At 44.9% G+C, this 13,791-nt stretch overlaps 1 protein-coding gene across 7 annotated transcripts in view; it reads left to right on the top strand.

The window, feature by feature from the left end:
• Positions 1–238: 238 nt before the first annotated feature.
• Positions 239–13,791, top strand: part of RAD54L2 (RAD54 like 2) — a 115,958-nt gene continuing 102,405 nt past the window's right edge. For 2 of the 7 annotated variants that reach the window (XM_045079340.1, XM_045079343.1), the window contains exons 1-2: positions 2,595–2,817; positions 5,396–5,540. The gene's annotated coding sequence lies outside the window, so the exon portion shown is untranslated. Of the gene's footprint in view, positions 308–2,593; positions 2,818–5,395; positions 5,541–13,791 lie in introns of those variants that run through there. The other 5 variants (XM_004780112.3, XM_045079365.1, XM_045079357.1 and 2 more) reach the window with 5 other exon arrangements.

The following is a 13,791-nucleotide window of genomic DNA, read 5'->3' as shown; positions in this document are numbered from 1 at the left end:
AGGCACCCCAAGGTTTCAGATTTTTAAACCTCACTTGAACGTAGGGCCATCAATAGGCAGGTATGCATGTAACTCACTCTAGGGACTCCATGTAACAGAACCCATTTTCCTACAGGTGAATTGAGGATAATTCTACAAAGGTGGTTGTGAGGGCATAGCTAGTCAGGGAAGCTCCTGGAAGGCAAGGAAACAGTGATGTCATAGAAGGGCAATGGCATCTTGGGAGGAGGGAATAGAAGGGGCTTCCATCACCAAGGGAGGCAAGACCTGGCCCTTGTTGCTCCAACATCATTAACAAAGGAGGAAGGTAAGCATGGGTGTCTTTTTTTATTTTTTAACTGAAAGAATCTTTTTTTTTTTTAAGATTTTATTTATTTATTTGATAGATCACAAGTAGGCAAATAGGCAGGCAAAGAGAGAAAGGAGGAAATGGGCTGAGCAGAGAGCCCAATGCAGGGCTTGATCCCAGGACCCTGGGATCATGACCTGAACTGAAGGCAGAGGCTTTAACCCACTGAGCCACCCAGGCGCCCCAGCATGGGTGTTTTTGATGGTTGTGTTTTTGGTCCTTTAAGGGGAGATAAACAATGAAATTTCTTTTTCAAGCCTCTGCCCAACTTCACTGGTCTCTTTCTTCTTTCTCTGGTCATCTTTAGGGTTCTTATCTAAACCTGTTTCCATCCTTGAGACCAAATCTTCTTTTTTTATTATTAAGATTTTATTTATTTACTTGAGAGAGAGGTAGCTAGAGAGAGAGAGCCTGAGCAGAGAAAGAGGCAGCTATAGAGGGAAAGACAGACTTCCTGCTGAGCAGGAAGCTGGGTATGGGGCTTGATCCCAGGACACTGGTATCATGACCTGAGCCCAAGGCAGATGCTTAACCAATTGAGCCACCTAGTATGCCCCACCTTGAGGCCAAATATGCTTTATATGTCACAGAGGGAGTCCAAACTAAGAAGCCAATTGGGAAAACTTAAGACCCAGAGCAAGGTGACAGCAGAGTGTTGAATTGACCTCAGGATGCTGAGAGAAGTGAATGAACTTTTGAGGGATCCTTTGTTCTATACGAATATAGGATGGAGTCCTCTCACTTGAGAGAGCAGAGGCTTTGAGTGAGCTGCTTTCTCACCCACAGACCTGCTGTTTCCAGATGGTTATCAGAATGCCTTTTAGACAGGCAGAGCCCTTTTCCTTATTCCCAGAGGATAATCTAAAAGGAAATATATATGTATATGTGTGTGACACAATGACACAATGACAAAATTTCACTCAGGTGCAAGAGACTTATATCAGAGCCATCCTGAAAAGTCCCTTCAGACAAGAGAGAGGGGCATAGAGGCAAAGTTTCTTCAGTTTTAGTAGCCACAGGATGGGGCATTTGAGAAGATTTGAAAGCCATAATACTTTTTGGAGCACCTCTGCAGATCTAAATTGCCATCAATAAGTTGGAACACACACACTTGCATTTTTATAACCTAATTTGTTCCGTAAATAACTATGTCTGATATCTAGAGGTGTGAAGGCCCAGAAGAAAAGGGAAGTGGGGAAAAGATTTTTTTATCCTCTTGATTTTATGAAGAAAACAAACCTTCCAAAAAAAAATCCGTTTTTAGAATTTTTTTCATCATTTTGCCAATGTTCACTTCCTTGGAGGAGGAAGAGGAGGTGGAGGAGAACCTGTGGCTGGGGAGGTGGAAGTGGTGGTCCAGGAGGAGGAGAAGGAGGAGGAGGAAGGGGAGAGGGGAGGAGCGGAGGTGGGGGGGCGGGGGAGAAGGGGAGGAGAACCTGTGGCTTGAGAGGTGGAGGTGGTGGAGGAAGAGGAGGAGGAGGAGATGGAAGGGGAGAAGGGGGGGAGGGGGCAAGGGGAGAAGGGAGGGGGAGGAGGAAAACCTGTCTGTAGTACAGAGAGCTGACACAAAACACTCTTCTCATCAACTAGAGCCCACGTGGTAGCAATTCCCAACTCGGGGGAGAAGAATCTGCCTCCTTAAGGCCCCACCCCCCGTGTCAGTGATTAAGAAAGCCCTTTCTCGTCCCTGCTTTTCTTTCAGGGAATTCTGAAGATTCAGTCAACAGGAAACGGGACAGGAGGTGGGGGTGGAGAGGGGAAGCCCGAGAGTTACGCGGTGCGCATCGATTTCAAGGGTCCTTGAGGGCTGTGCACACCATCTCTGTATGAGACGGTAGTAATAGCAGCAATCATCGATGATCGGCCCCCAATATTGAACCCGATATCTCCGTGCCAGGCACTTGCATCATCTCATTCAATCCTAACAAGCCTCCCCTAAGTGAGGAATGAGGAGGGACCCAGGTTCAGTTGAAGCACTTAGGGGCCAGCATGCGTCTCTGGTGGCGGGGTCCAAACCCATTCTGTCGAACCCACCCCGGAACCGTTCCCAGGTGGATCCAGGCCTGGGATTTTGGTGCCGCCTTCACTTCTGAGACGGTCATCCGTAGCATACATAGCAGGCTCTCTATGCATGGTACACCCGGCACTGGGGAAGGACGGCCTCCGGGTGGCTCTCAGCGGAACTTTACTGTCGGCGGCGCGTGTTCCCGTCCGGGCGGCCGGGCGCGCGGGCCGGGCGGGGGACGCATTCTGGCGCGGACCGCGAGCGGAGCCTGCGAGCGCCGCCGCCGGAGAAGACCGACGCTTGCCCGGAGCCAGCCCGCGGCGCCCGGGCCTGGCCGGCCGCTTCCCGCCTCAGCCGCCACCCCCGCCCCCGCCGCCGCAGACGCCGCCGAGGCAGGAGCCGCGGGACGCTCAGCCGCTTGGCCCTGCCCGGCCCCGCGCGGCCCTGAGCCGCGGCGCCGGAGGTGAGTGCCGGTGCCGGCCCCCGGCTCCCGACTCGGGCCGCCGGGACCCGCAACAATGGGGGCCGAATGGGGACGCGGCCCGGGCCCATGGCGCTCAGCGGCCTGGGGCAGCCAGCCTGTCCCAGCGGCCCGGGCCTTGGGGCGCTGGATCCCCATTGGGGAACTCCAGTGGCCGGAGCCTTGGAGAGGGTCTTGGCTTCGACCCTGGGCCTCGGTGGCTGATATTTTGTATCTTGGTATCCAGGAAAGGGAATCATAGGGGCACGGAGTCTTAACTCCTTTGGCGTGCGCTCTTGACGCTTGATGCGGTCGCCCTGGAGGCAGACCACAGTGGGGTGAATGTGGGGGGGGTGCGTTTGGAATTCTAGGGGCCTCAGTGTGCCTGGTCCCTCAGGCGCATCGGGATGTGTCTTCTCCCTACCCCCAGTCTTCCGAGGTCTGTGAACTTGGCGGACTGGGGTCTAGCTGGGGAGAAGAGGCACGAGGAGTTTGGCTTCTTGGGGGAAACCAGTGATTAGTTCCTGGAAAGGCAGAAGCTCAGCTGGGCACAGAGGAGTTGAGCAAAGAGCTGGATTCTCCAGGGCCCAGATGCATCCTGGCGTTGAGGGGTTCTTGGGCAGGGAACTGAGTGTCACAAGAGTGCCACGGTGAGTAATGTTGGCTACCTTGGCGGTAGGGTGAGGCCGGAGTTGTGATTTGGGGAGTGTAGAGGAGTGTTGGTAGGCTGCCGAGTTTGGTAGGCTGCTGTATGTGGGCCATGGTGGTGGCAGCCTGGGAGATGAACAAGAGAACTTCGCAGAGTGGGCTTCCCGATAGAGAATGACCTCTTCCTGCGGGGGAGTGGGTGACTCAGATCTGTTAGAATTCCTGTGCTTGCTAGTGGATGTGACTGACTATATTAGTGCCTGGGCACCAAGGTAAATGGGGCTGGAAAGGGCTTTGGGGGACTGAAGGAGTTCGTTCCTGAGTAGAAGATAGTGTGAAATCATTCCTTCTCACTCCGAGTCAGAATGGTAGCTGTCATTGACAATATTTTAGGCAAAGAATTTTGTTTGTGGTATTTGGATCCAAAGCTTTTCTTCTGTTCATTTTTTTTTTTTCCTCCTGTTTTTGAGTTGTGACTCATACTTTCTTTTCAGCACTGTGGCTATTGTTTGTAATGCTAGACAAACTTAGATACTGTAATATATGTAAATTCTAGATGAGGGGCGCCTGGGTTGGCGGCGCCAATTCTTACAATTCTTACAAATCTAAATTAATTTAAGAGCCTGTTTTCACTAATTTGTGTGTTATTGTTAAATGTGTGCAACTCTAGAGGGGGATGTGAAGACCCTAACAGTTGATGTTGTTAAATACTCTTCATATCCCCAAATCCAAGAAACATCCATTTTCTCCTACTGCCATGAAGTCATTATGTTGAATCTTTTAAATCTTAGTGACTGCCATTTGAGCCCTCACAGGACATTCTCTTCACTGGAAGTGTTATCTACCTTCAGTGAGTTTGGTCTGTACACTGTGTCTCATCTGTATTATTATTATTTTTTAAAGATTTTATTTATTTATTTGATAGAGATCACAAGTAGGCAGAGAGGCAGGCAGAGAAAGAGGGGAAAGCAGGCTCCCCGCTGAGCAGAGAGCCCGATGTGGGGCTCAATCCCCTGAGATCATGACCTGAGCCGAAGGCAGAGGCTTAACCCACTGGGCAACCCAGGCGCCCCTCATCTGTATTATTTAAAGGCAGGATGCAAACTCCAACTCTGAGGCCTGCAACTGTTCACCAGAGGTCTGTATGTAGCGTTCAGACAAAAGTTGAATGAGGTATTAAATTCTAGATGGAAAGAACAAAGTATCAGAATCGTTGCACCTTTTGAGTTTATTTAGAGTGTTAAGAGGCACTGGAGTCTACTATAAATTTTCATGTGAAATGTGAGGTAATTCTGTCTGTAGTTGTGCTAATAGTTATGGGGATTGGTCCCCCCCCCCCCGCCCCTTAGCCTTATAAAAAAAAATCATGTATTTCCCTTCAGTTCTTTCTCTTTCTTTTAAATTTTTCTATTTTAAAACCTTAATTCTTCCATAAGCTGGTTATGGCTCATACTTTCTTTTCAGCACTGTGGCTATTGTTTGTAATGCTAGACAAACTTATCTGTTTGATAAGTTATCAAACAGATTTGTTATCTGTTTGTATCTGTTGAATTATTCCAGATACTATGTTGGGCATTTCCACAGTGGTGATATTTTTGACATTTTGATAGTAGTTCTTAGTTCAGAAGTGGCTGTAGGTCTGTGAAGAAAGAAGTGATTCAGGTATATCAAGCTTTTAATCAGTAAAGCTGTTGAATGAAGTTTTTATACAGTATTAATTTTGGTGATAATTGATTATCTTAATATATTTCCATGAAAAAGTTTAGCTATAATGTGGTCACATTAGTGTGGGATTGTTTTAGCATCATTTTATTTAAATATACCTGTTAACTTTAAGTATTTCTGTAGACAAACCACAGGTAACATTTTGTTTCTGTGTGTGTCTGGATGAACAGTGATTTATAAATACTGTATATGTGCTTGGGTTCCCCAGGAAGCCGTCACACTTTCCTTTCCACTGTGGTTTGGGAGCATGAAGGCGTTGCTTACCCCCTTTGTCTGGTTCACTGTATGTAGGCTGAGAGTGTCTGCTGATCACTTGGAGTGCTGTCCCCTAGAACAGGAGGAATAAGATTGAGGTAAGGCTCAGTCTATTTGAAATTGCTTGCCTCTTGATAATCACTGCATAAAATATCATGTAAATTGTATTTGAATTTTTTTTAATTGTTAATCTCCATTCTGATCTAGTAGAATGAAATTCTGTCCTTTCCTCTCTTATCTATCGGTATTTATGTTTTTGGCTAAAAATAAATGAAATTTAAAATCAAGGCACTCACATAATAAATTCTTTGAAATACCTTTCATTTTCTATCTAAAATATGCACTTGATCAAGGAAAATAAAAACAGTTTACATATGTTGTTTTGAAAACAAAGTGATTGTTGAAAAATATTTTTGACTACCTGTTAGACAAATGGATAGAGTTCAGAAACTCTTGGAAAGAAGGCTTAGAGTTTTTGCTCTCTTTAGGAAAATTCTGAAGTGCCTATTACAATAGGAAGGGCATGTCTTTAGAGTCATCCCACTTCTACCTCTTGCTTGCTTTTTGACCTGGGCAAGCTGTTAACCTTTCTGAGCCTTGTTTTTTATTTTATTTATTTTTTTCATCTGTAAAATGGGGTTAATATAATCTCTGCAGATTGTATTGAGGACTGGAGAAGAGGCACAGTGCTTTGTGGGGGGCGGGTGGTTAGTGCTTGCTGTTAGTAGTAGTGTATTGATGTTAGTAGCTGTTAGTGTAGTTAGAATTAGTAATGGGGACACTACTCTCAGTAGTATTAGTAGTAGGAATATAGCTGGGTGCTCTGAATAGATGAAGGGCTCAGTTTCTTTGGTGAAGAAAGTAGCCTGCTATCTCCACCTGCTTGCACTCTGGACAGGTGAGAATTGTCGAGATAGTCTTTATCTGGTAATGGTGGGCAGGAGTCCACACTATAAAGTCCAAGGTCATTTCTGGCACTGGTAGGTTTTTTCCTGGCAGTTTCTGTGGAGAAGCCAGGAGGTAACTGTTCGGCATGTCCTTGTTTTGAGAACGGTAAGTATTCCCATTGACAGAGTGCTAGGGTATGCCAGGCAGCATGATGTTCTTGTAGGCCATGGTCAGGATGTTTCCCTAGCTTTCGTCTTATCAGAGACCTGATTTTGTCTTTTTGCTAGGAAGACTCCAGATGCTGGAGAAATTTGTCATCTTTCTCTAATTTGGGCTATTTTGATAGAATATAGCACTCTGTTCAGAAATGTTTTTGATGAACAGAAGGTTCACAGCCTTTGTTACAGAATTGTTCAGTTTTATTTTTTCCCTATGAGAGGAAAAAAAGTCAAGAGAAAAATAAGTATGAGCCAGATAGAAGTGATTAGAAATAACTGGCCCTAAATCTCTTCCAGCTCTAGTCAGATCTCCTGTCCATTCCGGCAGGTCTCTAACTCCAGTTAAAAGTAAATAATATTCTTTTACCTTAAAATACAGTGAACATCTAGATTCTGGTATATCTCTATTTCAGCATCTCACAAGGACCTTTATGACCCAGCCTCTTCTGTATCTGCCTTTCTAGTCCCTCCTCTGCAACAATTCCTTCAGCACTTGAGGCTCTAGTTATAGTGAACTCCTTGAGGGTCCCCAGCATGCTCAGGATATACTTCCTGCTAATTTTCCTCTCCATTCTAGTGATTTTTCTGACTCCTAGGCTTGCATTTATCAGAAATCAAGGCACTACCATCTCTTAAGAGACTCTTCAATTCTTTCTAGATTAAGCTGAATGCCTGTCTTTTGTGTGGCCATTGAAATTTGTCCAAGTATCTTTCATAATTACACTGTACTCCTAACTTTTGGTATATTTGTGTGTATTCCATGCTAGGTTGTGACCTACTTGAGAGCAGACCCTTGTCTTGTTTATCCTTATATTCTAATACCTAACCATCTCTAGCACAGAGTGGCTACTCAGTGAATGTTTGTTGAATGAATAAATGAATGACCTCTGATATGAAATGACAGGAAATCATTCCTTGTGGAGTTGGTGGTGATGAGAGTTCTGATTTTATGGCTGCATCTGGTCCTGGCTGAAACAGCGTTTCTGCCTTTGTACTTCCAGGTTGCTAAAAGCAGTATTCTGTTTGAAAATGTGTTGCTTAATTCCATACGTTCATGGTTTCAGGCTGGGGGGCTATTACTTGCTTTCTGTAGGTCTTGCAAAAGTTTGCTTTGGAAGAAATAAAAGTTTTTCATTGGTATTATCTAGCTCTTCCTTTGGCCATTTACTACTGTGAGCACTTTGTCTTCATGTGTGAAGAAGAATGGCTAGTCAGTTTGGGTCACAAGGTCTCCAGACAACTAGTGGGAGTGGGTAATGGATTTAACACCAGGTGTGTGACTTACTGGCTGATGGACTTTTGGGAGTTGAGCTTAATATCACCATTTTCAGGATCCAAGATTATTTGCCCAAACTTTATTCAGGAATTTGAACTCAGTGACTATGAAATTATCTGTACTTGTTCTTTGCTCAGCCTAATACTGTACTAACACTGAAACTGATGAATTAATTCTTTGTTAGGAAGCTATGTGTTCTGAGTTACTAAACCAGTAATTTAGGAATCGTGCTGATTCATTAAGTCACCCTTTTGGTTCTTCATGGTAAAATAACTTGAGAGTGTACTATCTAAATTATTTGATTTAATTCTCATGATTGATCCGATCACATAGGAATCCCACTGAAGACCAGGTGTGAGGAACCTTACTAAAACCTGCATAATGCTGTTCTTCTTTCCTGCAGCTGACAAACATAGCAGACTGCAGAAAAGAAAAGCGTGAGAAGTAACTGTAGTTAGATTAAAGATAAAAACTGATATGAGAGGAGTGCCTGGGTGGCTCAGTGGATTAAAGCCTCTGCCTTCAGCTGAGGTCATGATCCCAGGGTCCAGGGATCTATCCCAGGGTCTTGGGTTCGAGCCCAGCATCAGGCTCTCTGCTTAGCAGGGAGCCTGCTTCCTCCTCTCTTTCTGCCTGCCTCTCTGCCTACTTGTGATCTGTCAAATAAACAAACAAAATATAAAAAAACAAAACAAAAAAACCTGATATGAGATAAGGAAAATTGAGACAAAGTATAAGACATTAAATATGGCAAGCAACTGTGAAATTGAAGATAGTTTGTGAGCAATGTTGAGATTTTGATCATAATGCAGGTTAGAAGCAGTAAAAACAAGGATCATTTCAGCCAACATAGATATATTGGCAGTACTAGTGCCCACTTACGGTCTTGTAACACCATTAATGAAAGTTGTATATAGGCAGAAATGAAAACGTTTGCTTTATGATAAGTATACCTTGCACACGTATTATACTATAGTTCATAAAACACTTTCGTGTACATTTCCTTTACTTTACCCTCCCAACAACCCTGTGATGCAGGTAGCTCCATTTTACAGATGAGGAAGAAAACACAAAGAGGTGAAGTGGCTTGCTTTCAAGTGCACAAAGCCAGTAAGAATAAGTTGGGACTTGATTCCAGGTTTTCTTTTTTTTTTTTTAATTTTATTTATTTATTTGACAGAGAGAAATCACAAGTAGATGGAGAGGCAGGCAGAGAGAGAGAGAGAGAGAGAGAGGGAAGCAGCCTCCCTGCTGAGCAGAGAGCCCGATGCGGGACTCGATCCCAGGACCCTGAGATCATGACCTGAGCCAAAGGCAGCGGCTTAACCCACTGAGCCACCCAGGCGCCCCGATTGCAGGTTTTCTGATCCTGTTTAGGACCCCTTTTATGTCCTCATAGGATGCTATTAGGTCTTCAGTTTGGGCGGATGGTTACTCCTAATTCCAGGCTTCTGGCCAGTAAAAGGTACACCCGAAGAAGGTAGTGCTCTCTTAACAGTAACCCAGAAACTCTAAAGGGCTGGATAGGGAGGAGCCTAAAGGGAGCCCGCCCCCCTCTGCAATAGATCACTTAGTGCTCAAGACAAAAACCCAGAACCAGGTGATGTTTTTGCAATACTTGACACTAGCAGTCATCTTTCTCCTAATGTGATGATGTATAGAAATTGGATTAAGGGCGCCTGGGTGGCTCAGTGGGTTAAGCCCCTACCTTCAGCTCAGGTCATGATCCAAGGGTACTGGGATCGAGTCCTGCATCAGGCTTTCTGCTCAGCAGGGGGCCTGCATCCTTCTCTCTCTCTGTCTGCCTCTCTGCCTACTTGTGATCTCTCTCTCTCTGTCAAATAAATAAATAAAATCTAAAAAAAAAAAGTTTGGGAAGAATTATTTTAGGTGTGATTCTAACTTGAGCTCAGGCTCTTTGCCTTCATTGTGCTTTCTTTTTTTTTTTAATTTTTTTAAAGATTTTTATTTATTTATTTGACAGACAGAGACCACAAGTAGACAGAGAGGCAGGCAGAGAGAGAGAGAGGAGGAAGCAGGCTCCCTGCTGAGCAGAGAGCCCGACATGGGGCTCGATCCCAGGACCCTGAGATCATGACCTGAGATGAAGGCAGAGGCTTTAACCCACTGAGCCACCCAGGCGCCCCTTCATTGTGCTTTCTAGTCCACTGTCTCCTCCACACCAGGTTTCACTATTTTACCCATCTGCACTGAGCTTGGATGCCAGTTTAGCACGGCCCATAGTTTCAGTGCTGCCTTTCCTGGGTCTGAGAACCCTTTACTTGTACTCTTGCCATCCCTAAACTTTGTCCTCTGGGTTCTTTTGCTAACCCTAGGCTGCTCAGTGTTTCTGGGAATCAGGAAAATCGGATGTCTTGTTGACAGCAGTTCCTGCTGCCCCACTTGAGTTGAGCTCTGAGTGCTACTCATGGTCCTCCTGTGCTGCCTTCTCAGGGTCCCATTTCCTTCAGCAACTGCTTGCATGTTTCCCAAGGCTAATTAAAAAAAATTTTTTTTCTTCTTTTTAAATTTTTAAAATTTTTTAAGTAATCTCTGTACCCAGCGTGGGGCTCGAACCCACAATCCTGGGATCAAGAGTCTTAGTTCTACCAGCTGAGCCGGCCAGGCACCCCAAGGCTTAGTTTTTCCATAGGCCCTAGATCTGCCTTCTGTCTCCTGCATTCCTTTTTTTAAAGATTTTATTTATTTATTTGACAGAGAACACAAGTAGGCAGAAAGGTAAGCAGAGAGAGAGGGAGAAGCAGGCTCCCTGCTGAGCAGAGAACCCAGTGAGGGGCTTGATCCCAGGACCCTGAGATCATGACCTGAGCCGACGGCAGAGGCTCAACCCACTGAGCCACTCAGGTACCCCTATCTCCCTCATTCTTTTTTTCTTTTTTAAAGATTTTATTTGTTTATTTGACAGAGAGATCACAAGTAGGCAGAGCAGCAGGCACCTGAGCCACCCAGGTGCCCCTATCTCCCTCATTCTTTTTTTTTTTTTTTAAGATTTTATTTATTTGTCAGAGCGAGCGAGAGCGAGCACAGGCAGACAGAGTGGCAGGCAGAGTCAGACGGAGAAGCAGGCTCCCTACGGAGCAAGGAGCCCGATATGGGACTCGATCCCAGGACGCTGGGATCATGACCCGAGCCGAAGGCAGCTGCTTAACCAACTGAGCCACCCAGGCGTCCCTATCTCCCTCATTCTTGACCATGAGTTCACTTTAATTTAAGGCTCCTGCTCCCTGTTTTTTCCCCTTACCTTTCTGTCATGACATTTCCTTTTTTCTTTTTCTTTTTCTCTCTCTACTTTTAAAGATTTGTTTATTTATTTTAGAGAGAGAGAGCATGAGGAGGAAGAGCGGAGGGAGAGGGAATCCCAGGCAGACTCTGTGTTGAGTGTGGAGCCTGACACAGGACTTGATCCCACAACCCTGAGATCATGACCTGAGCTGAATGAAACCAAGAATCAGAGGTGTAACTGACTGTGCCACCTAGGCACCCCTCTCTCATGACAGTTTCATAGGTCAGAATCTCTTGCTTGTAGAAAGTCCTTGACTTTTTAACTTTTTCCCCCATGATTATATCAGTAATACCAGTAATATATTAGCACAGTAAAATTCAGACATTTTTAAATAAGGAAAGAGGGGCGCCTGGGTGGCTCAGTGGGTTAAGCCGCTGCCTTCGGCTCAGGTCATGATCTCAGAGTCCTGGGATCGAGTCCCGCATCGGGCTCTCTGCTCGGCAGAGAGCCTGCTTCCCTCTCTCTCTCTCTCTGGCTGCCTCTCTGTCTACTTGTGATTTCTCTCTGTCAAATTAATAAATAAAATCTTTAAAAAAAAAAAAAAATTAAATAAGGAAAGAAACCCATAATCCATGTCTCTGTGTTAATTACCACTGAGAATTCAGTCTGTTTCTGCTGGGGTTGTGATCTTGGGTGGTAAGATAGACCCCTGTGTAGGACAGAATCTGTTTGAGACTCCCTCTTCCACTCCCTCTGTCTGTCCCCTGAGTGGGTGTGCAAGTGTACTCTCTTTCTTTCAAATAAATAAATCTTAAAAAAAAAAAAAGAATTTGGTCTGTATTCACATTTTCTTCTACTGGGTTTGCTAATGTGTATGAATGCATGTGTATGTGAGAGAAAGAGATAGGTAAAGTAATTCTTTTTTTTTTTTTAAAGATTTTATTTATTTATTTGACAGAGATCACAAGTAGGCAGAGAGGCAGGCAGAGAGAGAGGGGGATGCAGGCTCCCTGATGAGCAGAGAGCCCGATGGGGGGCTTGATCCCAGGACCCTGGGATCATGACCTGAGCTGAAGCCAGAGGCTTCAACCCACTGAGCCACCCAGGTGCCCCAAAGTAATTCCTTTTTGCATAAATGGGATTGCAGTATATCTACTCTTCTATAACTTTTTCATTTAATGCTTTTATCTTGGGCATTTTTTCATGTTTAATACTCAGATCTATCATATATTGTAATAGTTACATAGTGTTACATTGTATATTTGTATCAATTTTTCTAGTCCCCTGGTGATAGACATTGTTTCTGTCTTTGCAGCTACAAGCATCCTTGTATGTGTGTATCTTTGTATACTTCTTTGTATACATTGTATACATCTTTCTGTACTTTGTATACTTATGATAAAATCCTACAAGTGGATTTTCTGTGTCAGAGGATATGCATGTTTAAAATTTTTCTAGGTAATACCAAATAACTGAAAATATTGTATTTATAGTTCTCCTTTAACACTGAACATTATCAAATTCTTTTTAAAAGATTTTATTTTTCTATTTTTTTTTAAAGATTTTATTTATTTATTTGACAGAGAGATCACAAGTAGACAGAGAGGCAGGCAGAGGAAGATGGGGAAACAGGCTCCCCACCAAGCAGAGAGCCCGGTGTGGGGCTCAATCCCAGGACCCCGAGACTGTGACGCAAGCCGAAGGCAGAGGCTCAACCCACGGAGCCACCCAGGTGCCCCTAAAAGATTTTATTTATTTACTTGACAGAGATCACAAGTAGGCTGAGAGGCAGGCAGAGAAGGGGGGGGGGGAAGCAGGCTCCCTGCTGAGCAGAGAGCCAGATGTGGGGCTCCCAGGACCCTGGGACCATGACCTGAGGCAAAGGCAGAGGCTTTAACCCACTGAGCCACCCAGGTGCCCCAATTATCAAATATATATATATATATATATATATATATATATATATATATTTTAAAGATTTTATTTATTTATTTGAGAGAGAGACTGAGAGAGAGCATGAGAAGTGAGAAGGTCAGAGGGAGAAGCAGACTCCCCATGGAGCTGGGAGCCTGATGAGGGACTTGATCCCGGGACTCTGGGACCGTGACCTGAGCCGAAGGCAGTTGCTTAACCAACTGAGCCACCCAGGCGCCCCTCAAATATTTTTAATGTTTACCAGTTTGAAGCTAATTTTGAACACATTTTTTTTTAAAGATTTATTTATTTATTTATTTGACACAGAGAGAGAGAGATCACAAGTAGGCAGAGAGGCAGGCAGAGAGAGAGGTGGGTAGGAGGCTCTCTGCTGAGCAGAGTGCCTGATGCGGGGCTCGATCCCAGGACCCTGAGATGATGACCTGAGCTGAAGGCAGAGGCTTAACCTACTGAGCCACCCAGGTGCCCCTATTTTATTTTATTTTTTTAAAAGATTTTATTTATTAGAGAGAGAAAGCACGGGGGGGGGTGGGGCAGAGAGAGGGAGAAACAGACTCTCTGCTGAGCCCAAAGCGGCCTCAGTCCCAGGGCTCCTGAGACTAACTCAGACATTTAACCATCTGAGCCACCCAGCTGCCCCAGGACTTGATTTTTTTTTTTTTTTAAGATTTTATTTATTTGGGGCACCTGGGTGGCTCAGTGGGTTTAAGCCTCTGCCTTCTGCTCAGGTCATGATCCCAGTGTCCTGGGATCGAGCCCCGAATCGGGCTGTCTGCTCAGTGGGGGGC

Source organism: Mustela putorius, unplaced genomic scaffold (assembly GCF_011764305.1).
Source record: "Mustela putorius furo isolate JIRA1106 unplaced genomic scaffold, ASM1176430v1.1 tig00000095_pilon_pilon_pilon, whole genome shotgun sequence".
NCBI classification, from domain to species: Eukaryota; Metazoa; Chordata; class Mammalia; order Carnivora; family Mustelidae; genus Mustela; species Mustela putorius.
Note: the sequence above shows the minus strand (reverse complement) of the source record. Positions and strands in the feature narration are given on the sequence as shown.